This window comes from Dromiciops gliroides, chromosome 2 (genome assembly GCF_019393635.1).
Source record: "Dromiciops gliroides isolate mDroGli1 chromosome 2, mDroGli1.pri, whole genome shotgun sequence".
Taxonomy (NCBI): Eukaryota; Metazoa; Chordata; class Mammalia; order Microbiotheria; family Microbiotheriidae; genus Dromiciops; species Dromiciops gliroides.
Window position 1 is genome coordinate 331,255,978 of NC_057862.1, and position 26,969 is coordinate 331,282,946.

Below are 26,969 nucleotides of genomic sequence, written 5' to 3' on the forward strand. Positions count from 1 at the left end.
GCACCCTGGCTCTGGAATCAGAAGTCCTGGGTTCAAATCCTATTTCTGATATGACATGTGAAGTTGGGTAAAGTCACTTAGCTTCTTGGGACTGTCTTAGCTGTAAAATAAGGGAAGTGGACTAGATGACCTCTAAAGTTCCTTCTAATTCTAAATCTATGATTCAGTTGTCCCAAGTGACAGTCATAGAGACAAGAACAAGTCATCTGCTGCTGTTGAAATGGGCGTGGTTGGAAGGTTGTGGGAGGTTGTTTACTGACTCTTTTGGTCTACCTTGGCTACATCATGCCTGGCTATATATATATATATATATATATATATATATATATATATATATATATATTTTTTTTTAGTGAGGCAATTGGGGTTAAGTGACTTGCCCAGGATCACACAGCTAGTAAGTGTTAAGTGTCTGAGGCTGGATTTGAACTAAAGTACTCCTGACTCCAGGGCTGGTGCTCTATCCACTGCACCATCTAGCTGCCCCTATGCCTGGCTATATTATACTTTACTAGGTCATGTAAATTGTTGTAGAGGGCTTATCCCGCCTTTTGATTAGGCTAATCATATCCAAATATCTTTCTGAGGATAGTTTTTGCCTATGAGTTCTCTGGCAATTTGGACCAGAAGAAGCATGGGAAAGTAGGAGATAAAAGATGACCCATTTGTGCTTAATCAGCCTAATCAAACATTAGGTTGGGTCTTGGGGTCTTTGCCCTTTCTTTCTCACTATGTGACCCTAGTTCATGTGCTCATTTTTCTCTATTCTTGGCTTTCAGTGGATGGGTGTAGGCAGGATGAGATGGAAGTGAACAGAGAGAAATGATCTCTTGCATATTTATACGTTGCAGAGGAACTTTTTGGGAAAATAAGCCCTAGGAAATTAATGAAAATCTTTCCCTAACTTAAGATTAACCCTGTCCTTACATCTGGTTTTGGCAAAGGTTTGCTGATGCATTTAATCAATCATTCTGGTAAGAGTACCAGGTGAGATAATGGGTAGGTATACTTTTAATTCTAATAGATAATAACTAAATATATCAGTGACTGAAGACTAAGCAGGTTTGTTGACTGCCTGATAGAAGGTATCAACTCAGGTTTTTAAGATCCAAGGATTGGCAGTGGGGTGAAATGTAAATCAAATTAGACACAGTAAACCTAGATGCTAGTTTTGGCTCCACCACTGACTAGTTGAGTGATCTTGGGCAAGTCACGTAATTTCTCTGTGTCTCAATCTCATCACCATTTTGGATGCAGGGTGAAGGTCTTTTGGTCACAGAAGTTTTGATGATGATTTGCTGGGTTTAGGAGGGGTTGTGATATCTGTCAGGGGAGGAAATATCTACTTGATTAAATGATAGATCCTTGAAGTATTGAAGTAATAGTTGGCTAATAAGCAATTATTAAGTGCTTACTATGTTAATCATTGGGACTACTAATACAAGTAGAAAGATAATTCCTGCCCAAAAGGAGGCTACATTTCTAATGGGGGAAAACAACATGTAAAACAAAGTTGAGTGTGTGTGTGTGTGTGTGTGTGTGTGTGTGATGTATAACAAAGGTACCTGTTGCTAGGGCATTGTACATGACTATAGCCTGGAGGAGAATGAGGTATGGCTGGCCTATGCTCCCTTATCCAATCAGGGAAGTGTCTGGGGTAGAGTTCTGGTGTTTTCAAAGTTGGAGTGAGGATTCAGGATGAATAGCTGGGCCTTGGTGGAGGAGGTCAACAGTGTATCTTGGAGATAAATAAGAGGTAATGTATGTGATATATGAGGGTAAGTCAATTGCAGGACACATTTAAAGCTAAGCTTCAAAATACATGATTTCAGAAATGTGATATGCAAGAGCATCAGTCTTATATTGGGTACAGCATATGCAGATATCATAATGAAGATCTATGATGTCGTTTATGCTGTGGGCAAATAATGTTTACACAAAGTTAGAATTCCCCTTAGTTGTTGACTTCCCCTCACATGTGGAAATGCTTTAAAGAAATATAAAGTGTGATTAAAAATTCAATTCAACAAGCAATGATTAAGCACCTACTATGTTCCAGTCACAGTGCTATGTACCAGAGACATAAAGACAAAAATAAAAGTCTGTTCTCTTGACTAGGCAGGAGAGTGAAGATAAGGTGTGCAAAGATAAATTTCCAAAATTTATACAAATAATTTGGCGCTTTTTTTGGGGGGGGGATGTGTGGTGGAATATGAAGAATGATTAAGGGTTGTTTATATTATGTAGTCTGGGGTTTGGATTGAACATTACAACTTGGAAATTCACTTAGCTTTAAAAGGATTTTTGATTTATAAAGTTGTACCACATCAAGAACTTGTCCTTAAAAGTTTTATGCCATTGAAGGCCAGATTGTCCTCATTAAGAGTCTATTTACTCACCCAGTAGCAAAGTACATGTCTCTCTTGCCAGATGAAGTCTGCAGTAATGACAATTTTTGTGTATCCTTACACTTTGGCCCAAACACATCAATAGAAAGGGAAGGTTTTCTGAAAACAAAAGTTAATTGTCTTTATTCCAGCCTTTTATTACAACACCCTAGTGACCAAATCAAGAAATTTCACTTCTATCATTAGGGAACAGTTTGAGAAGTTTGTTTTTCAAAGGACAAATCATACCTTTGCACAATAGAGAACCGTAGTAAGGATTTGTGTCGGAAAAATTAGCTTCTTATTGATTTAGTAGAACTACAGTTTTCTTGGACTATGCACTGGGGAAACTTCAGTAATGGATGTGGCTGTAGAGATGACAAATGTAAATGTTTGGTGCTTAAAAAGAAATTAAGGCCTTTCATTTTGTCCACTTGTTCCTGTTTTTCCTGACCACAAATCTCCTGGAGACAGCAAAAGGGTTCATAACATGTAGTTATTATTGGTAAATACAAGGCTATCACTTTCTGGGGATCAACATTCCAGCTTCCTTTCTGAGGCATGGAAATTGTTGTAGCACTGTAGTTTAACTTCAGTTTTGCTCAGCTGGTTCAATAGCCCAAGAAAACTAAGACCTCAGTTAAAACACCATTGCAGAGGCAAGCAGAAGATGAAGGGAAGTCTCTGGACTGTGCAGTACACATTTTGCTAATCAAGGTGTGAGCTCTGATATTGTCATCACTGTCATCATCACTAACATTTATATAGGGCTTCCTAATTTTTGTGGACCTGGAGGAGATATTAATAATAATAATAATAATGATAGCTAAGATTTATATATTTATATAGCACTTACTATGTGCCAGACACATAGTGCTAAGGACTTTATGATAATCATCTCATTTGATCGTAGGTGCTATTATTATACCCATTTTGCAGATGAGGAAACATATCTAAAATAAATGGCCATCTAAAAACTTATCCTTTTTACTTTCCACCTTTTGATTCTCTGAGAGAGCCTTCTGGATCTGAAGATCAACCATATCTTCAGAGGACCACCTCCTTGGAACCTCCTCAACAGGCCCTGGCTTCCATGAATATAGAAAATCCATTCACCAAACACTCAACTGGAAAGACAATATTGACTTTCTGTCCCTGCCCTCTGCTTTGAAACATTGCCTTTCCAGCTGAGTGTTTGGTGAGTGGAGTTTCTATATTCATGGAAGTGAGGACCTGCTGAAGGGGTTTGAAGGAAGTATCCTTTTGAAAGTAATAGGAGGTCAGGGAAACTAGGTGGTGTAGTAGATATGCTGCTGAACCTGGAATCAGGAAGACTTGAGTAGTAATCCCAAATATTAGCTGTGTGACCTTGGGCAAGTCACTCAACCTCTCTCATCCTGAATTTCTTCATTTGTAAGATGGGAGTGTTAAAAGTAACAACTTCACAGTATTGTTGTGAATATCAAAATGAAATATATATATATATATATATATAATATACATATATCACTTTGTAAACTTTGAAACTCTATATATCTAGTTATTATTTTTGAATGGTCTTCTGATCTAGAATATTCTAGTAGGAGGTCAGAAAGTAGAGAGATGGCTTGGGAAAAGAAGGGGAAAGGAAAAGAGCAGGAGAAAATTTGGAGAATTCCCTCTCACCTTCTTCCTATTCCAGTTACCATTAATTTTCTTTCATGCATCTTCAATGCTTTTTCCTTCTTCATTGAGAACTTATCATCTGCCAACAAACATGGTTACATATTTCCAGTCCTAAAAATAAAGTTTTTCCTCAATCCTTCTATGGGGCAGCTAAGTGGCACCAGTGGATAGAGTTCTGGGCTTGAAGTCAGGAAAACCTGAGTACAAATCCAGCCTCAGAAACATATAAGCTGTGTGACCCTGGACAAGTTACTTAACCTTGTTTGCCTCAGTTTTCTCATCTGTAAAACAAGATGGAGAAGGAAATGGCAAACTACTCCAGTATCTTTGCCAAGAAAACCCCAAATGAGGTCACAGAGAGTCAAACACAATTGAAATGATCGAACAACAACCTTTCTATCTACTGCCGCATCTTTCTTCTTCACCTCTGTTTTCAGAAATCAGATCTGTGATTCTACTGGTTTAGAGAACTCTAGTGAGGAAACTCCCTCTTCTAATGTAGATTGCAACTGCTCTGCAATTTATGGTATTATGGGGGCAGCTAGGTGGCACAGCAGTTTCAGGAGGACCTGAGTTCAAATGTGACCTCAGATACTTGACACTTACTAGCTATGTGATCCTGGGCAAGTCACTTAACCCTCATTCCCTCCCCCCGCAAATTATGGTATTATTAGAGAGTTGTCTAGGACACTGAAAGGGCTAAGTAACTTGCTTCCAGTTCTATCTACTCTATCATACTTCCTTTTTTTTTTTTTTTTTTTTGGTGAGGCAATTGGGGTTAAGTGACTTGCCCAGGGTCACACAGCTAGTAAGTGTTAAGTGTCTGAGTCCGGATTTGAACTCAGGTCCTCCTGAATCCAGGGCTGGTGCTCTATCATACTTCCTTTTAGAGCTAAATTTCTGAAAAGGTAGTCCAACACATTACCTCAACTTCCCCATCACCCATTTTCTCCTCACTCTCTTGCAATTGGTTTCCATCCTTGTTGTTGTTCAATTGTGTCTGACTCTTTGTAACCCTGTGAACTATACTCTCCATGGGGTTTTCTTGGTAAAGATACTGGAGTGGTTCGTCATTTTCTTCTCCATCTTTACCACTCTACTAAAACTATTCTCCCAGGTCACTAATGACCTAATTGCCAAATCCAATTGCTTCCCCCCCCCCACCTGTCTCAGGCCTCATTTTTCTGCATTTCTTGGCAAGTATTTGGGACAATTGACCAGAGTTATCCACAGAGGCAGTGTGGCATAGTGAAGAGTGAGGTGGATGTAACGTTAGGATAAATCTAGGTTTGAATCCTATCTCATATATTTCTAGACGTGACTCTGGGCAAATCATTTAGCTGTCTTGAGCCTATTTCCTCATCTGCCTATATTACTTATGTTACAGGATTGTTGCAAAAATCAAATGAGATAATATATGCAAAATTTTTGTAAACCTTAAGTCACTATATAAATATTAGATATTATAATTATTGATCATCTGGATACTTATTTGTCCCCAGGGTTCTGAGATATCACACTCATCCATTTCTCTGCATTACTCATCAATCCTTCTTCATTTTCTTGGCTCATTCCTCAGTCTTTTTCCTGTATAATAGTTCCTAAATGGTCCCTACCCTTAAGAGTCTGTCCTCAGCCCTCTTCTCTTCTCTCTTGATGCTTTCTCTTTTGGCATTTGGATTCACTCTGAGGGCTGATTATTTATCACTTCCAAGCAGATCGCTCCCAAGCTGATGTTTCTTTACTGACCTCATTCTTGAGCTCTAGTCTCTCTACTGTTAGATTTCTATCCTATTGGCCACCATGTCAATGGAAACTAGCTGCACCTAAGCTGCACCTAAGATACTTTTTCAGTAGCTCTGATATGGTTTAAACCAACCTCGAGAAAAATATGTTAAATATAAACATATTGGTTCAATGTTGGCTTTGATTGTGGAAAGGGGCAAAGGGATTCTTAATTACTACTGACTTAAAAAAATCTGGACACAGCCCTGACTGGATGTCAGGCACTCCAGATCCATTCCTCCTCCACTATCTGTTGACTATTCCTGAGCATGGATTGAGTGGACGCAGGGGAGAAAGTATGAGAAAAGGAGCGGTTGATACTTTTTTTTTAAATGTCTTTATTTTTTTTTTTTTACAGCCTTATGGTATGAGGAAGTAGTGAGCACCAGAATGCTTACAACATGCTCCAAGATCCTTGGGAGAGAGAGTGCTAAAAATCAATCAATAAGCATTTATTTAGGCATTAAATAAAAATCTCATCTTTAGCTGTGGACATGGGGAAGGCAGCAGGTGATACCCATCTAGAATTGAATGGTAGATAGGCACTGGTGTAATAACGGTGGTGGATGATAGTCTAAGGGATGTGGTTTAAAGGCCCTCTCCCTTAGTGGTGTCTTGCTTCTGGAGTTCTGGAAGGAGCAGAGAATTAAAGCAGCTTGGTGAGGTAGAAGAATGCAGACCCTGTCCTCAAGAAGTTTCCATTCTGTTGTGGAGAAACAACACATACACACAAAATATATGCACAATGAATATGAGGTAATGAGGGGAGGGAACTAGCAAATGGGGGATCATGATGGGTTTCCTATTAGAGGGTGTACTTGAGCTGAGCTTTGAAAGAGCCAGGGATTCTTTGATGGAAGGTGAGGAGGAGGACATTCTAGGCATGGAGGTCACTGTGCAAAAGCATAGATGTGGGAGATGGATTGTCATGGATGGGGTAGAACAAATAGGCCAGTTTGGCTGGAACACAAAGGCTGAAGGAGAGTATTAGATGTGAAATAAGCCTTGTAAAGGTAGTAGGGAGCCAGATTCTTCATGTAAAATGAGAGAGTTAGACAAAGTGATCTCTTGTGGTTCTTACACACCAAAAATGTCATAATTCCAGGCTCTCACTCCTAAAGCCACCTCCAAACCCATGAATACTTCTCACTCCTGGGCTTTCATGGAAGAACCACAGTGCTGATAAGCCCGGTATCTGAAGGTAGCTGTTCTGGGTTCACCTGGGATTTCCTTGTTGTATCTTACAGCAAACACATGGGATGAGCATCAGACTTCAAGGCTGAGAAGATGGGAGGCAGAATCTAGAGAACTTGTATCTTCAGCTTTGAGAACTGAATTCCATGGGTTGTCTTTGTATCAGACCTATGAAACTCAGTTCTTCAGCTGGGATATCTCTGCCATCACAGTCAACAGGTGAAACGTGAAGCCTGAAACATGGTCCTATAGGGGTCTTGGCAGATCAGAAACAAGGAGACAGACTCTTCAGAAACAAGCAATGGAGGACATTTTCTGATGGGAACAGCAATAAACTAGCACTCAAGAGTTCTGGTTCTGTATTTGGCTACATAATGGACTGGTGGTATGATCTCAGGCATATTGTTTAAGTTTTCTTGTGTTTTAATTTCCTCACCTGTAAAACGAACTGAATCTCTGCTTAAGTCATACTCTAACGCCTTATTGGATTGTGGAGATAATTCTGAATTCTCAAAAGTAATGCCATTGCGGGGCGGCTAGGTGGCGCAGTGGATAGAGCACCAGCCCTGGATTCAGGAGGACCTGAGTTCAAATCCGACCTCAGACACTTGACACTTACTAGCTGTGTGACCCTGGGCAAGTCACTTAACCCCCATTGCCCTGCAAAACAAACAAACAAACAAACAAACAAACAAAAAGTAATACCAGTGGGAAATTCTATGACTTGACAAAGCTTGGGTTTGAACCTTTATGACAGACTGTGTGAGGACCAGGCTAAATAAGTGTGTAGTTTTCTCCCCAGAATGTTGCCAACTGAGTAATGACTTCTTTTATCTAGGAAGACTCATTCTACCTCCTAAAGTGTAGGAGAGTGGGGGAGAGATAGCAATCAGTATTGGTGAAGGGAGTGTCCTCAATGTTGAAATCATAAATCTTCTGCAACATAGAAGCGTTACACCAGAGTATTATGAAGAATAAATAAGATAATGCAGGCGAAAGTTCTTTGAAATGAATAAAGTATTATACAAATGCAATGTATCATTTTATCTTAAGTCATAAGATCATAGATTAAGAGCTGGCAAGATCAGAGAATCTAACCCTTCATTTTGCAGGTCCAGAGAGGTTAAGTAGCTTTCCCAAGGAGCTTGTCACAGAACTAATAGAATAGCTAACATTTATATAGCATTTACTATGTACTGGGCACTGCACTAAGTGCTTTATAATTATTATCTCATTTGAGCCTTGCAACAACCCTGGGAGGGAGGTGTTATTATCTCCACTGTACAGAGAAGGAGACCAAGGCAAACAGAGGTTAAGTGACTTTCCCAGGGTCACACAGCTAGTAAGTGGCTAAGGCTGGATTTGAAATCAGTTTACTAGTAAATATTAGAGGTGAAATTCAAAAGCAGGTTTTTCTTCACTTCTAGTCCACTACTCTATATACCCTATCACACTGCCTCTAATGTTATTAAGCTGTGTGGGTATAGGCTAATGGCAATTAAGTGATGATGGCAAGGAGAAGAGGCCTATAATTTTGTTGTTATTCTGATCTGTGTTAAAGTGCTTGGAATAAGATCTCAAGTCACTCTCATACCTTACCCACTTCCTCCCTTTGCTCATTGATGCTGTTTCTATATATTCGTCCCATGAGTCATTCCAGAACCTTAGCTTTGAATCAAAGCAGTCAGCTGTGATCTGGCTGTACAGTGGTGAGATGAGCAGAGACTCCTAAGTGTCAGGTACTTACATCTGGGGCTAGGGTGAAGAACGGTGGCTTATGACCAAGATCTACAAATGGAAGTTTTACAAGAAAGAGAGTGGTTTAGCAGAACCAATCAACACATTTGTCTTGACTGGCAGTGTATGCAATCTTCTCTACCCATTGTCCCTCATTTCTGTGAGGAAGGAAAGAAGGCACATTTTCTCAACTCTTTCTTTGCCACCTTTTTCATAGATAGTCTTAGACCCAGGCTTATGCTTAACAGCTGCTTAAAGCTAGCCCAATAGCTGAAATCTGGATTTCCAAAAAATAAATTGGGGTGTTGTGAGAGTTTTCTTTAAAAAGTTTCCCGCTCATGTTTAATGGAGAATTTGTCTTATCAAAAATATACCTACTCTATCACACATAACTAGGGAAACCAGCACTGTGCTGAATAGAAAAATGGCCAGTGCAATTAATTTTAAGTCTTTGATGAGGAAGGTGCTGACCTATTTTTACTGCAGTTGGCATGTTGTCTTTACATAAATTGGCTCTGAAAGAGAATTATTAAGTCCCCAAACCTTCAAGTTATTTAAATAATGTATCACCAGCTAATAATATTTTCCTAAGTTCTTAACTTTATATATTTTTTAAACTTCCCCAGATCTTTTCATCTTTTTCTTTCACTTTGTTTTTTCTATCCCGTCTACTTATTCCCTTTCTAGTGCATGAATACAACTGCCATAAATGGTAATGCCCCAGAAGTGGGATCTTTACCCCTTTGGTACATTGTTTTAGAGAGAACAGGTTGGACGACCATTTGTCTGGAATGTTATAGATGGGGAATGTGTGCTCCATGTATATAAAGATTGGACTGCATGATCTCAGAGAGCCTTTCCAGCTCAGATTTTATGACTCTGACATCAGAAGATGCTATTGGATCATTTGTGGAAGAATAAAAAGATTTATTTATCATCCATATGAAGGAGGAAGATATTCTGAGAGGCAGCATAGTGCAGTAGATAGACAGCAGGTCTCAGAGTCAGGATGAACTTAGGACCAAGTCTTGCCTCTGATCTATACTGGCTGTGTGACCCTGGGCAAGGTTTACTGAAATTCTCATGCTCTGGAAAATTCTCCAAGACTGTACATTTCATTGTGCTTTGGTGGAGGGTATTTCCTTACTTGGAAGTTCCCTGCAGCAATGAAATCACAAGTCTAGTCCTAATCCTTATCAATGGGAAAAGGTCTTGATTTATCAGCTAACATTCTTTTTTTTTTTTTTCGTGAGGCAATTGGGGTTAAGTGACTTGCCCAGGGTCACACAGCTACTAAGTGTTAAGTGTCTGAGGCCAGATTTGAACTCAGGTACTCCTGACTCCAGGGCCGGTGCTCTATCCACTGTGCCACCTAGCTGCCCCCATCAGCTAACATTCTAATGTCACAAAGTTAAGATGGTGGCCAAGCTATTGATATTTTTTTCTTTTTTGTTAGTATGAACTTGAAAAACATAAATACACATGAACATTTCCTTATCAGGACAGAAAAGAGGATTGTTTATGACACAGTGAATATCTATTATGTATAATTTTTTAAAAGTTTACATAAATAATTTAATATGTTATATTACATTATGATATTGTTCTAATGCTGCCCTCCTTGTTGATGTCCCCTCATGTATTTCTTTCTGTTCCCTTCTGTGCATTTGAAATATATTTCACTGATAACTCTTACCCTCAATCCTCCCCCTGATTCTCCCTTGCCCCCAATAAAATCCTTTTCTTGTAACAAATAAGTAGAATCAAATAGTCATATGTTCATATGTTGGCTTTATCTGAAAATGTACATCTCATTCTGGAGCTATAAGCACATTATTTGCCTGACAAGAAGTTGGAAACATGCTTCGTTATCAGCCATCTGGATTTGTGACTGGTCATTGCATTGATGAAAGTCTCACCAAACTCTATAATAGATAATTTATAGTCTTAACCGTGCCAGACCTAGATTAGGTGTTATGGTGACTCTAGTTTTCCCACCAATTATTTCTTTGATAGCCACAAAACCACAAATGTCCTGGGACCTTTCTTAGCTAATATGGCCACCTTTGAGAGATAGGATGGCATAACGAATAGATAGCCTGCCTTTGAGTCAGGAAGACCTGGGTTCAAATCATACCTCTGAAACATATTGGCTGTGTGACTTTGGGTGGGTCACATAACATTTCAGTGTCCTAATGTCAAACTCAAGTAGAAATGGGGGCCTCTAAACCATACATAAGGATTCCTGTAGAGTTTGGGCAGCACGTTTGATACCTTTGTCCTAGGCAACCCTCTAAGACTAGAGATTGCAGAGCTGGTCCTGATATTCATTTGGAGGGGGAGTTTGCTTGCTGGGAGTTCTTTAAAACCATTGAGACCATTTTCTTCTCAACACCCCTACTCTACCCCCCCCCACCCCCAAGGGGCATCATTAGTATTCAATCCAGTGATATAGTAAGATGAAACCAAATTGCTGTATTATTTCCTTTTTAACTACCTACCTCCTCTCTGACCATTTAACAAATAAACATTTTATTAAGCCTAATATGTGCAAGGTGCTAGGAAATACCAGCATTAAAAAACAACACTGACCCTGCCCTCAGGGAGCTTACATGCTAGCCTGGGACTGACTGGGAAGATAATAGTTGATGGTTCTATGCTGTCAATATTTCCACTGGAGGGCCTCAATGTGGTGCAGTGGATAGATAGAGCACTGGCCCTGGGATCAAGAGGACCTGAGTTTAAGCCTTACCTCAGATACTTACTAGCTGTGTGACCCTGGGCAAGTCACTTAATCCCAATTTCTTTAAACATCTGGTGTCATCTTCAGTTGTCCTGATGTATATATTGCCACTGGACCCTGATGGCTTTGGAAGAGATAGTGAGGTAAGTGACCTTGCACAGCCCTCCCTCATTTAAATCCAATTCACTGAAAGTCATGACATCACCTGGATGTCATGGTTCTCTTTGAGTATGAAGGACAAACAACACCAACATTTCCACTGGAGCATGATGTGAAACTGCCAGCCCATTTCACAGAGGGCACTGAACAGCTGTCAACTAGAACAGCTACTTCTTACAAACCTTGGCCTGGATTAAAATCAATGACCTAAAAGCAAATGGCTTTCTTTTCCTTTACCAAAGCCTGGAGCCTGTCAAGCCTCATCTCTTGCTGAATATATAACACCATCTAACATATGCTAACATTTTTCATCAATATTAGTGTCAGTGCAAAGTGCAGTTAAAATAGAAGTGGTTTCATAAATAATTTATCTTCAGTGTGTCCACCAAGTCAATTCTCTTGCAGGAGAGCTGTCTTTTTGCCATTTATAAACTCAATGACAAATCTGCAGCTCTGTGGGTTTGTATCCTGCGGCTGTGACAGGAGGTGAGAAAGGACACGTGTCCTTATTGGGCTGAACTAAGATTCTCATCTTTTCCTCCTCAGAAAATATTTATTAAGGGCGTAATTGCAAGTCATATTGAGCTGCGTGTTGAGAAGTGGAAAATGTGAAAAATTTAAGGGAACTTATTTTTAAGAAGCTCATCAATGAAAACTGAGGTTCACAAAACATAAATGAAGAGGGCCTGGTTTAGTCATACTACCAGAAGAATCATCTCATTTATCAAGGGATTCAGAGGGCTGCTTTTACATAGTGGGCTTCTCTAGTGCATTTAAATATTTGTTTGCAGATTATTTGCTACTTGACAAAGAGGTGGAGGGAGGGCTAGGAACAGAAGAACTTCAAACAAAAGTGTTAGCAGACATTGCCCATGGGGGAGTAATCAGAAATGTGGATAAAGCATCTTTGAGGTGGATGAACATGCGTAAGTGGGAAAATAAGGTTTGGTGTCCAGAGTTTTCATTTTATATACAACCCATTAGAAATAGATGGCAGCTGCATAAAGAAAGACTCCATCCCTTCTGCCTAGGGATTTATATTTTAAGGCATATACTGATTTAAAGGGGAAAGGAATATAGCCCATATAGAAAACAGAAAAATGAAAACATTGGTGCCAAGAACAAATAGCATGATATTTGGATCACATGCAAATGAAAGGAAAGTGCATTTTAGGGAGGTGGGTTGGAGGAGAGCTGAGGGGAGGCTGTATTTGGAATGAACAGTAGAGATCGCAGACATTATGCTTCCGTGTTCCATGTCCAACCTAGATGGGACAAGGGAAACATCTCATCCTCTTCTCCTCCTTCATCCTCCCTTCTATTTTTTTTCTCCTTCCTCATGGGACCTAATGCTCAACAGAACTCTTCCATCATCTAGGATAGCAGTCATTACCCTGCATTCTGTGGATAGATTAAAGGGGGGTCTGTGAATTTGAATGGGGAAAAAAACTTACCTTTTTATTTTCACTAACCTTGAACTGAAATTTATTATTTTCTTCAATTATTTAAAAACATTCTTCTGAGAAGGGGATCCTTAGGTTTCACCAGACTGTCAGAGGGCTTCATGACACAGAAAAGGTTAAGAAACTCTGATGTAGGCTAAGCTCCTTCTTTTACAGATAAGGAAACCAAGGCCCAGAGAGGGGAAACTACTTGCTCAAATACATTGCTATTAATTAGCAGAGCCACTTGGGCAGAGTGCTGGCTAGGAGGGCAGAGTGACCGGGGCCTTGGACTTAAGAGGGCACCGAGAGCTCTTGTAGTCCTTCGGCAGATTTAGTGATGGCAGCACTTAAGACCTGGCTAGCAGTAAGAATTAGTAAAAACTGGGAAGCTATCTATCGTGTCATGGGGCAACTTTGGCTGTCCTACTCTGCTGTCTCCCCTTTCTCTCTTTGTCTTGGCACAGGCTACATCTATTCTTCCCCATAGATACTTCACCTGAGGGTGCATGTTAGGTCCTTGCCCTGATATGGTTTTCAGTACTTGCCCTGGGCACAAAAAGTCCTAGTTATGGCTCTGGTTTTTCAGTTATGAAATTACTGCATGACTCTCTTTATTCTAGGGTAGCATGTTTACCCACATGGTCCCCTAGATTTAAGGCCCTGGGTAGGATGCAGATGGCCTTCACAATCCGGCTGAAGGTATCCTAGCTCAGAACTTTGAACAGGAAACTAAAACTTCTCTTGGATTTTGAGAAGTATGGCCCAGGCACCAGGTAGCATGGCTCTTTCCCCAAATTCCCTGACCTCTCACAAATCTTCTGAAGCTGTGAAAACAGAGCTGGTAAATACCTCTGGGGAAACACTGGTTGCTGTTCAGGTGAACAAAACATTTCATGCATACTTTAAAGGTATTTTCACCCTCACTAGTAAGGGGCAAGGTTAGGGTAAAGAGGGGCAGAGATCAGACTAGGTGTGTTCTGGTCCCAGCTCTGCTTGAGGTTCAACAACCACAGAGGCAAATATTTACAGTGTGTTCTATTTATTGCATGGCAGGTAAAGTGACTTGGATCTAGGTGTAGAACTGGAACTGAAAGGAAGCATAAAGGTCCTCTAGTCCAGAAGTATCAAAGCCTCCCAAACTCTTCAATGATGGGCCTAGAACCAGACCAAAATGTAATTGGGAAATGCCTAACAAAACAAATAAAAATACAGTCCTACACAGATAATGTTCATTTGTGGTTTTCTAAGTCAGTGAGTGGCTCACAGGGATGTGTTTCTTGCCTGAGTTTAGCACTGCTGATCTAGTCCAACCCCCTCATTTTACAGATGGGGAAATGGAGATCCAGAGAGAAGTGAGTAACCCAAAGGCCCTTCATAGTAAGAGCCAGAGTTGGGGTTAGAAGTCAGGTACTCAGGAGAACATTGTGCACAGAGACAGCAATATTGTTTGATGAAGAGCTGTGAATGACTTAAGTATTCTCAACAATGCAATGATCCAAGACAATCCCAAAGGACTAATGATGAAACATACTACCCACCTCCAAAAAGAGAACTGATATTGATGGAACGCAGACTGAAGCATGCTATTTTTCACTTTCATTTTTTTCTTTTATTCAAGCTTTCATATATAAAATTAATATGGTAATGTTTTACATAACCATATACATGTATAACCCATATCTGATTGCTTACTGCCTCAGGGAGGGGGGAGGGGAAGGAGGGAAGAAGGGAAGGAGAGAGAAAAATTGGAACCCCAAACCATAAATAAAAATGCTTATTACTTCATAAAAACAAACAAATAAATAAATGAAGAAATAAACAAACATACAAATAAATAAATAAAAGAAGTCATGTTCTATGGGTTCAAGACCAGTATTCTTCCCATTGTACTCCTTGGGCAAAATCATTCAGCCTTTCTGTTTGCTTGGCTCTGTCTATCAAATGGGGTTAAGATTTTCAAATGGTTGACAACATGGCAGACAAACTGGTCTTTTAGATTTCCTCTCAACTCAGTATGTTACCTTCTGTCTCCCTAATATCCAAAGGCCCATGAATCTGTAGCATCTTTTACAGTTTAATCCAGGGGCCACCTCCTATGTGAAGTTTGTTTTCTGATTTCCCCCTGATTTTGGGCTCTCTTTTTTCATCTGTGTACATCTTTCATCCCACTCAGTAAATGCAAACTCTTTGAGGTCAGGACTTCTTGTCTTTTGTCTTCCCAAGACCTAGCACAGTACCTTAATACTGATATTAACAGCAGCAGACATTTATAAAATTATAAAGCACTTTATTTTACTTTATTTCATTTGATCCTCACAACAACCCTGTGAGGTAGATGCTATTCTTATCTTTATTCTACAGATGAGATTAAGGCTCAGGGAATAGAAATGACTTTCCTAGGGACATACTAGGCTCTGAGGCTTGATTCTAAACCAGATCTTCCTGACTCCAGGTCCAAGATTCTATGCTATACTGCCTCTATTCTTTGCCTATTCATTTCTCTATTCATTTGATTCTTTTAGTATCATAAATGATACTAAATAAATGTATATTGAATAGAATTATCATTTGATGTAAAAACACTTTGTATTTTTTTCAGGAAAGTGCCATGTAAAGTAAGGGAATTATTTAATTTTACTGAACATTTATCCTCAAGTGGTGGTGTCTTCCCCAAAAGTGTAATCAAATGTAGTTATTATATTATCTCATGGTGATAGTCTTATTCCTAAAATGAGCATATCTCTCCATATGGCAGCTGGACTTACTAAAGATCATTGATAGAAAAGAACAGGAGCTCACCAGCTAGGCTCCCTAATGTGTTATGTTTTCAGAAAGAGCTCTTTTTAGTTATTATTCCCCTACTTCTCTTTCTCAGACTCAAAGTGAATCAACAGCTTAAAATGCCAAGAATTAATTTGGATACCCTGTTCCTCATTCAAGGTTTATAGCCCAAAGCTGTGTTGTGCTACTATATTTTATGGCCATGTCCAAAAGTGCATGATTCTTGGAACAGTTGGGGAATGCAGAATAATCTAAATAGACTAAGTCTCTGAAACAATCTTTGTCATTAAAATGTCAGCTAGAAGGTTGCAGAATTTCTGCACATTAGCTTGTACTGACAAAGAAATGTATGCATGGGTCAGATAGACAGCCAGAAATATCACTGTGAAAATAGTGACATACACTGGCTAGATAGAACTTACGTTTTTTAAACTAAGAAAAAAATTAAATTGTGTACTTGATAATCATACACACACAACAAGCAAAAGAACCTACAAAACAAAACACATTTTATTTTTACTTTAGCCTTGACTAAGGTTGAATCAAAAGCTGAAAAACCACAAAGATTTTGGTCTGGTGGTTCTTCCTTCTCTTCCCCTTCCTCCTCCCCATCTCCTCCTTTCCTTCCTTTCTTAAAAAAAAAGGTTATAGACAGTATGTTGATTTTACACAATTAGACTGGCTCCTCCCCACCCCCCCAACATTTGCTTCTCTCCTATTGGAGGCAACATGGTTCAGTGGTTAGAGAATTGGTCCTGTTGTTACAAAGACCTTGGTTCAACCCTCATCTTGGAGACATACAACCTGTGTGACCTTAGGAAAGTCATTTAACCTCTCTCACATGGTATCCTAACTCACATGGTTCTTGTGCAGATTGAAAGTGATAACATGTGTAAAACATTCTGCCAACCTTAAAACATTATGTAATGTGAGTTATTACTATGCTTCACAGTTAACATTTTAGTGTTTGTATGCTTGGTGGGTACCTCATGTGACATTTAGGGCCTTGTAGCACCAGTGGTGTCAATCTATTTCAACCTGTGTACTGCTTTTTTAAGATTCAGAAAGAAATTGCATTGCTGTATTAAATATTCAGGAAGGGAGATGATAAAATCTGAGTTGTCCATCAAGTGGACCCTATGCTAAAACGACTGGTCTTCTCATAGTCTCATTGCAATGCATTGTGTGAGCCTCCTACATGGTTTAGCTGTGGGGTTCCAAGTTAAAACTCATGTTGACTGAGTTCTGAATTTAGACTACAGGATAATATGAAATGTTACTCAGAATTTAAAAAAATAAAAAATCTATTGCTCCATTCCCTACCCAGCACTTAGAATTTCTTCTTTTTCTGTAGAACGCCTCCTCCCCCATCTCCTTCATAGAACACAGACAGTCAACAGACTGTGACTGCATAGTTTACTAGACATACCGTGGCTAAAATTAAAGAAAAGCTTGTTAAGCTCTCCCACATGCAGCCCTCTGCACGACTCTCTCTCCAAACTTCTCCCAAGTTCTTCCATGCTTTTGCTGGCCACTGGGGATTTTCAAATAGCACTTAACCACAGATCAGGGAGAAAGAATAAAGGTGAAAGTTGGTATGTTGGGGCTGCAAGCTTTGGACTTAGAATGTACACAAGGGAGTCTGGGAAGGTGTACAGAGAATTGTTGGTCTCCCTACCCACTTGGCTCACCAATGCATCAGGCTTTGAAGTAGCTTATGGCACTTGGGACTTTCTTTTGTGATAGTAGCTGCTTCTGCTCTTAGATTTGAGTCCATAGGACTGACCTCAGCACTGGTCATGACTCTTCTTGTTTCTGGTCCCAGGAATTAGGGCTCTGCCACCTAGCAGTCTGCTTTTAAAGTCTTGGCTGAGCCAGAGGCTCACTGCCTGATGTCTTTCCATGGTGACCCAGGAGTCTGACTCCCCAAATCAGCTGCTGTTCATCCACATGGTGATCAGAGAGTCTCAGTCTTTTTGGAGTGACTTTCTTCCCCAGTGTCATCTTAATGGCAGACCAGAAGCCCTTCTTAGGAGCAAAGGAAAAGGAAACAAGTAACATTGTCTATTCATTGTACCAAGATCTCATCATATCTTGGTATCTCATGACTCATTTTCCTTTATTCCAATTTCTCTGTTTCCCTAGGCTGCCACAGAGATGAGATACTATTACAGAAACACCCACTTCATTGCTTTTCATTGCCACCCTAATATTCCAGTATATAAATATACCATAATTTATTCAGCCATTCTCCAATTGTTGGACATATACATTTCCAATCTGATTAAAATATCTGTACTGAAGACCTCAAATCTTTGTTCAGTGGGTTTCAGGACTACAGCAAGTACCAGTACTACATGAAAATACAGGTTTAAATTGTGGTGAAAGATTTCAATTCAGCTGGACTCAAGAAGTTAGACACTCTGAAAATCAAAGCGACTAAACTTCAGAAAATGTCACAATTTCTGGACCTGGAGAGCTTTAAAAAGTAGGACAGACACCCACTTATTCATCTTAGATGAGTAAGATACTGAACTTTCTCAGGAAATCCATTCCAATTCTATGATTCTGTGGCTTAAGGCACCCATTTCAAAAACCAGAATGCAATCTGATGTGATCTTATATTCATTTACCTTTAAATATCTCTCCTACTGCCCTGCCTTTCTGTCTAAAATTCCTGTACTCCTTTACTTTAAGGCATTAAGGGCCTCTGTTAAAAATTCTCTGTGAGACAGATGCTTTAGTCATTGCCACCTATTTAGATCTTAATTAAAATTCATTTTAAAATTAGCTAAGGAGTCACAAAACCAAAAGGGCAGCTAGTTGGTACAGTGGATAGAGTGTTGAACCTGGTGTCAGGAAGAATCATCTTTCTGAGTTCAAAGCTGGCCTCAGACACTAGTTGTGTAACCCTGGGTAAGTCATTTAACTCTGTTTTCCTCAGTTTCCTCATCTGTAAAATGAGCTGGAAAAGGAAATGGCAAAACCCTCCAGTATCTCTGCAAAGAAAACCAGGGTCGTGAAGCAATTGAAGGTGACTGAACAACAATCCAGCCTCCTAGATGTACAGATAAAGAAAATGAGGCCTTGAGAAAAAAAGGGATTTTTTTTCAGGGTTACATACACAGCAGTAGAATTAAGATTAGAATTCATATCTCCTGACTCCTAGTGTGAGACTCTCTGTATTAAAAACAAATGTGGGGAGAGAGAGAGAGAGAGAGAAAATGAGTGTGCCGGTGTGTGTGTGTGTGTGTGTGTGTGTGTGTGTGTTGGGGAAAGATCTAATCCTAACCTCCTAGCCTTACTATTCTATTATGGGCCCCGAGTTTGTGGAAGAGGGCAGGATTAGGCAAGACTCTGGGTCATAACCCTAAGTCCCTTTTATCCCTACCTTCCAACCTTTTCCCTACAAAGCCTGGCATCTTTGAATTCTTGTCTTGTGCACATGGGAATGAAGGCATAAGGGAAGGGGGCCAGTGTTAACCACTGTTCTGTCTCTTTCTTCCAGGGCTCTGCTTTTATCTCTTCCTTAAGCCTCTGCAATATCTCCTTCCTGCTGTGCCCAGTGCTGCTTGGTGAATGCTGATGAGGAAATACTAGACCAAAGGACTGCTGGATTAGTTAGTTTTTAGGCCTCTAGTGCCCTGACCAGAAAGGAGGAGGAATGCATGGGTGGGTAATGTGGTTCATGCCCATAGAAGTGGAGGTCCCTCTTCCTCTTCTGCTCTCCCTTGGGGCCAATGCTCTTCTGACTTCTAGAGAAGGGGAGAGCACTCCCCTCCTTTTTAAATAAAGTGAGCCAATGGAACTGACAATCACTGCATGGATCTGTGCTTTTGTCTAAAGGCTGGGCAGAGGGGCCACCTCAGGAGTCTGGTATTCTGTGTATACACTGGGCAAAGGAAATGGTCATCTTTGGTCACCTACTTCCCAGACTACACAGGGATTTTCTTTGTCCTAATGGATTTCTTTGTCCCCCCCAATGAATCATGTTATATTTGTATTTTGCTGGGTCTCATCTCCTTTATTCTTTCCTTCCCCACTCTGAAAGACCTGGGGATTAAGGAGGGTTCTCTATTCTCCTAAGTGCCTTGTTGTCTCCCAATTTAGAAGAAGGGTCATTGGTTTGGGCCTTGAAGTTTACTTGGGGAAGGGACTTAGGCAGGAGCAACTCACTTTGAACCATTAGATCATAGATTTAGAGGTGGAAGGCAACTGAAAGGTCATTTACTTTTTAGACACTTACTAAATTACTTATCTAAGCAAGTCACTTAACCTCCATCTGTCTCAGTTCTCTCATCTGTAAAATGGGAATGATAATAGAACCTACCTTCCAGGGTTGTGAAGACAAAATGAGATAACATATTTATAAAGTGCTTTGCCACCCTTCAAGTGTTATAGAAATGCTAGCTGTTATTCTATTCCTATTCCTACTACTTCTTTTCAGTCTCAACTCCTCATTTAGCAGATGGAGAAACTGGTCACTTAAGAGGTTGAGTGGCCACCAGTCCAAGGTCACCCAGATAGTAAGTGATACAGATGGGCTCAGGAGATGGGCCTCCTCACTCCAAATTGAGTCCCCTTCTACTCTAAGCTCCTCCCCCAATTAAATTTCAATTTAGAGTTCCAACTTCTTTCCTCCTCTCCCTCCCCTTCCGTTCCTCCTCCCTGAGATGGTAAACAATTTGATATACAACTCCTCCATTTTACAGAGGAGGAATATGAAAACCAGAGAGGCTGGAGTGAGTTACTTGCCCAAGGGCACTGTTAGTGGCAGAGCCTGGAACCGAACCCAAGGGTCCTCCCTCTGGTCCAATCTCTTTTTTTCTTTTTTCTTTTTTTTTTTTTTTTGCGGGGCAATGGGGGTTAAGTGACTTGCCCAGCGTCACACAGCTAGTAAGTGTCAAGTGTCTGAGGCTGGATTTGAACTCAGGTACTCCTGAATCCAAGGCCGATGCTTTATCCACTGCGCTACCTAGCTGCCCCCCAATCTCTTTTTAAAGGACCTGGCTTTCTTTGTCAGGGGTCTAGAAGTTTCATCCTCAAAACAGAACATGGCCCTTTCGAGATGAAACCGAGCGAGTCGGGCAAGTTGCGGCAGATTGGATAGATCTAGAGCTTCCTTTTTTTCCTCTCCAGCCTCTGCCCCTACTTCCCGCCTGGGGCTGGTACAGCCCGCAGCCTGAGCTACTAGAAGACTGTTATTTAAAATTCAGCTGTCACCATGGCAACCTACAGGCTGCGTATTTCACCAGGAGAGATAAAGAAGCAGTAAAAGGGAAAGTTTAATAAGATCTTTATGAATTTTGCCGACAGTGTCCATCTTTTTTGGAGAAATAGAAATGTTCCATTTGAGTAGCGTTATCAAAATGTCATGAATTTTCTGCCCCGGGGTTTGGTGGGGTCAGGCTCAATGCTGGCACTCCAGGGATGCTGCCCATCTCCCTCCAGCTCTAACATTCTGTCATTCTGCGTCTCCATTAAGCACTGAGGTTCTTTCAAGCACTCAAGCTCTTTTCATCTCACTTAGCCATTCCAAGGGGTTCTGGGTTGGGGCCCCCTCCCCCATCAAGGGAGGGGTGGCTTTGCATGAATTCCCCAGCTATCCTCTCAATCCAAGATTTGAGGTATGTAGTCCACAGAGTGTCAGAACTGAGAGGGACCTTAGAGAACATTTGATCCCATGTTCTTATTTTACAGATGAGACAGCTGAGGCCTGGGAGAGCAGAAGTAGATTGCCCAAGTCACATTGCTCCAGTAAGTGTCAGAGACTGGACTCCGACTTAGGTCTCCTGACTATCAGTAGAGTGCATTTTCTTCTACCCCAGGCTGTCTCAGTCTACTCTTGCTCTCAGCACAGAAGATTGCTTTTTTTCTAAGTTAGCACAGTCTAGGAGGTAGGGTTGGAGGAGGAGGAAGGCAGGACCTGTTTCCAACAGCTCTAATGAGAACATTAGAGTCTGCCTTCTACTCTGAGGCTATGTGTAGGTAGTAGTTAAAAGCAGGGAGAGCTAAAGTTTCTGGGCTGGTGTCTAGGCCAGCCTATTAGTAATGAAGCTACCGAATAGTGTGTCTTAACAGGAAAGAGAGTGAGTTAGCTAGGTGAGATTTTATTGTGGTTTTGGTGGTGTGGCATTTATTTCTGAGTGACTTTCCTTGTGTGTTTATGTTCCCTTGCGTTGGGTGTGACCCTGGGGAGAATCTTAGGCAATATATTTGACTGTGAGCTGCTTAAGACTTTGGACACAGGAAATACAAAGAGTTTGGCCAAAGAAAACTGTGTCGTGGTGTCAGTTGCAACTTGTCTTTGACCTTACTTCTTTAGCTCTTCTCTGTTCTCCCTCCTGGGTCTGTTTCAGAGTACATGGGTGCCTTGCACTCGGAAAATACAGGATCTTGATGCCCTGGAAGAAAGAAAAGCTAAGTTATTAATTAGTAACAAGGAAAATCAACAAATGGTATAATGAAAAGCAAAATAAAAGTAATAAAGGGATGATTCCTGACAAACCAAACTTTGTGAGATTAAACACTTGGGGTGACAAATTATATTAAATGAGATTAGAAAGATTCTTCCTATAGTGAAAATGATACTCTATTTTATCACAAGGAAGTCAGGGACACAGAGGTTGGATTTATTGGCCCGATGAAACATAGCAAAGTCAAAGTACTCATTCAACATTTGAGGTAGCAAAATTTGATACAAAGTGTGTTGTATTGGCATCAGAAGACCAGATTCAAAACACAGTTCTTATACTTGTCACCTGCATGACCTTGGGCAAGTAAGTTGACTTCTTTCATCTCTGTTTTCTCATTTGTAAAATGAAGAGATTGGACTAGATGACCTCTGAGGTTCTTCCCAGTTGTAAATTTTTGGCCCATCAGAAGCATTGTGACATTCAAATGAAGAGGTTCAGAAGGCTAAGAGCATCTCCCCAGATGCTTTTTCTGACTCAGGAGGTAGAGTTTTGAGCAGACAGGAATCTTAAGGAGGCAGGAGTTTTGAAGCATTGTCCCTTCAAGGACAAGAGTTTCGATTTTAGGGAAAGAAATGATAAATTGTGTTTGTTAGAGCTTAGATGGGGGAATATTTCCCCAAAGCCTTTGGGTTACATTTCCAAGATCCCAGATCCCTGAGAAACATTTCTAGGAACACGCTTCTCTCTACTTTTCCCTCTCAGGCCCCCAGACATGTACCCCTTTCCCCATTGGAGACATCCTATGTTCACCTGAGCTTTTGACTCAGAGAGGAGCTGGTTTTGCTCGACTGCACCCAGTCTCCTTTGCATCCCCTGGGTTTGTGTCATTCCCTCTGTCCTACTCCTCCCAGTTTCCTTGTACAGAAGACTGGCCCCTCAGCCAGGGATCCTTGTGGGTCTGTCTGTGCTCTCCTGCGGGGTGAGGTGGAGCCAAGCAGCCCAATCCATTGGGATCGTTTGCCACAGCAGGGCCTGCTGTGTTAGGGAAGTTGAGCTTCTTCCTCCTGGTTCCGAAGCAGTATGGCTTCTTTATCCTTGAGAGTCTTTACTCGACCTTGGTAAGTTTCTGGCTTTTTGCTCCATCTCCTATTTGCCATTGGAGCTGCCTGCACTGACCGCCTCATGCCACCAGGGGGCAGAAGCACAACAGCAAACCGACTAAGTCCTTTCCTCAGGGTAAGAATATAAATGAAAAGCAGAGGTAATTAAGGCTGAGCAGACACCATCACGTCCTGAAAGGGTTTGGAGCAGGCTGAGTGTGTCGAGTCCTCAAAGCACAAACTTTTTCCACCATCTTGATTCAGATTCATGATGCTTACTTATAACGATTTTATTTTTCATAACAATAAACACAATAAAGCTAGTGCCGGGGAAGGAATCTGAGAGCAGACAGAAGACAATGGTGCTTACACGTGGGGCTGGGGTGGCAGAAGGATCCCAGCACCTGGGTCCGACAGAGCTCTGCCACTTCCTATCTGGGTGACCTTGGGCACTTCACCTTCCTCCTCTGTCAAAAGATATTTTAGGGTTCTGTAACTCTCAATGGTGACCATATTAACTCCCTCCCCCCCTCCCCACCTCCCCCATCTCGGGGTCCTAGCACTCATTAGCAGTGCAGGAGGAAGAGCCACGTTGGCCTTCGAAGTACTCCTGCGTGCTATTTTACTCCTTTCCTCTTCTGTGTGCCTGCCTACGGGCTACGTCCATCTTCTTAGATCTTCCTTTCCTTCACCATTTTCCTGATTTTCATTCCTTTTTGGCCAAGCTGCTCTTTTTGGAAAGAAACCTGATTAGCTAATCTCTGCTAGGGTATTTGTTACAGGTCTTAGTTTAAGTTAAGGTAGTTTTCCAGGGTGATCTCTCATTTTGGCAGGGGGGTTCCCAGGGAGCTAAGCTATAATGTAAAAAAGTCAATCTCTGATGATGGAATGTTGTGAATGGAGAAGATATTTTAAGGTAGAGTGGCTTATCCTTCTTTCCTTCAAATCAACCACTACCTACAGGTGATTATTAGGCAACCCATTTGTGTTGGAGAGGAGAGATTTAGGTATGTTCTGGAGAAGTGGGAATCAAGCTGGACCCCGATTTCCATGAAATTCCTGAGCCAATGCCTACTTCCACTACTATGACCTTGCTCCTACACCAGTGGTTTTTTTTTTTTTAGGGGGATCCTGAGTGATCAGCATTTAACAAAAGAATCCTTATGGGATAGTGAAAAAAACACTGAACTAATTTTCTGTGGAAAGGGAATCAAATTTGGAGTTAGAAGCCCTGAATCCAAGTGCCACTTACTCCCTGTGTGACTGTGGACAAATTTTTGAACCTTTCTATGCCTCAGTTTCCTTATCTGTAAAATAAAAGGATTTGTTTGGAATAATTCTGAGATTCCTCTCAGCTCTAAATCTATGACCCTAATGTCCTTTAAGAGGAGGGTCAGGAGGCCTGAAATACACTCATTAGTAGAGATGAGCCCACCACTGACTTAGTTGATTTTATCATCCTCTAGAAGTTATTTTTATTTCTCTATGTCTCATTTTCCTTATCTGTAAAATGACAAAGTTGAACTAGATGGTCTCAAAGTACACTTTAGCTCCAACATATGGATTCTAGTTGAGATGTCATCTATATATGAAAAGATAACTATCAGTTAAAGAAAATACATGATAAAGGCCAAATGAGCCTTACTGACCATAAGTGTTGTGAGCAAGAAGAGCTGGGGGCCAACGTGATCTGTAAGTCATGGAAAGAGAAGAGGACTTGAGCTGAGCATCATTCCCCCTGGCTCCTTCCCCACTTAATACGCTGGGTATGTTCACTTGGCCCGAAATAAGGCCCTTAGAATGACCAGCCAGCAAGGTTAACAAATGGTAGAATTTATGACTTTTAGGGTAATAAGACCCACCAGTGGTTTCCAATTCTGCTCCCCTTCCTGATCTTGCATTTTGAGGGTGGTTTCATAGAGGCAGAATCCAAGCTGTCACTTTTCCAGACCTCGCTAGGCTACCCTGACAGACTAAGGACTGCCTAGTCATTAAAATGAAAGGAATCAGGGTAGTGCAGCTTCTGAGAATGCTGACATGAAGTGAAACCAGATGCTCATTAAGTGTGATACTATTTACAAATGTGTACTTGATAATTCTTCATCAGGAGCCTGAGCACTTCTGGGAAGAAGACTGATGCTTTAGGCAGATGCTTCCCCTCTGGGTGGGGTTTGAACCTTTTGTGGACTGGAAACAGATTTTAGACTTATAGAATTAGGTTGTAAGACATCTTCAAGATATCTAGTGTACCCTATCCTAATTTGTTTTTGCAGACAAGGAAAATGAAACCCAGATAAGTGAAGTAGCCTCCCCAACGTTGTGCAAGTCAATGGTGGCGCCATCAGTCAGGCTGAAGGAGCAAAGTCAGACCTCCTGACCGTCATTGGTCAGGCCCAAAGGTCTCCCTTGCCCAAGGTCATTGCCATAACATCTTCATAATCATTCCCTTTCTCTCTACTCACATAGCCATCACCTTATTTCTGAGCCTCATTACTTCTCCCCTGGACTGTTGCAATAGCCTCTTGGCTTCAAATCTCTTGCCTCTCTAATCATTCTTCCACGTAGCTCCCAAAGTTATTTTCCTAAAGCCTTAGGTCTGACAATGTCACTCATTTGCTCAATAAACTCCAGTGGTTTTCTATTACCTCTAGGACGGGGTTCTTAACCTTATTTTGCGTGTCATGGAAACTTTTGGCAGCCTGAAGCCCATGATCCCCTTCTTAAAACATTATTTTTTAAAAATTGAAGTTAGAGGTTAGTGAAAGTAAAGATGGAATTTTTTTTTCCATCCAAGTTCATAAGACCCTTTGAAATCTATCTGTGCCTCCCAGGTTAAGAACCTCTGCTGGAGAATCAAATATAAACTCCTCTGTATGACCTTTAAAACCCTTCATAACTTGAATCCATTTTATCTTTCCAGGCTTATTATACAATTACTCCCCTTCATGTACTCTATTGTCCAACCAAAACAGCTTTCTTGCTGTTCCCCACATATAGAACTTCATTTCCCATCTCTGTGCCTTTATATTTGCTGCTCCCTGTGCCTGAAGCCCATTCCCTCCAGACCCTGATCCCCTTTGAATCCCCTGGTTTCCTTTAAAGTTTAGCTAAAGTGCTGCCTTCTGTTTAAGGCATTTTCTCCTGGTATTTATTTTGTTTATCCTTACATAGGAACATGCTGTCTACCCTAATAGAATGGAAGCTTCTTGACGGCAGGGGCTGTTCCCTTTCTTGTCTGTGTATTCCCAGAACCCAGTACAAGGCCTGGCACTTAGAAAGTACTTAATAAATGCTCCCTGACTGATCAGTTAAAGGCAGACCTAGAATTTAGAAGCCAGGTTTCCCGACTGACTCTCAGTTTGGCTCTCTTCATTATCTAGGTTCCCTACAAATAGTAACAGTGTCTCATCGGTTCCTTCTTGCCTCTAGAATCAAATACAAACTCCCCAGTCTGATATTGAAGACCATCCACACTCTAGCTCCAACCTTTTCCCAGTCCTATCTTGTGCTACTGCACTTCTTTCATTGTCTTTCAGCCAGACGGGGCTGATAGAGGT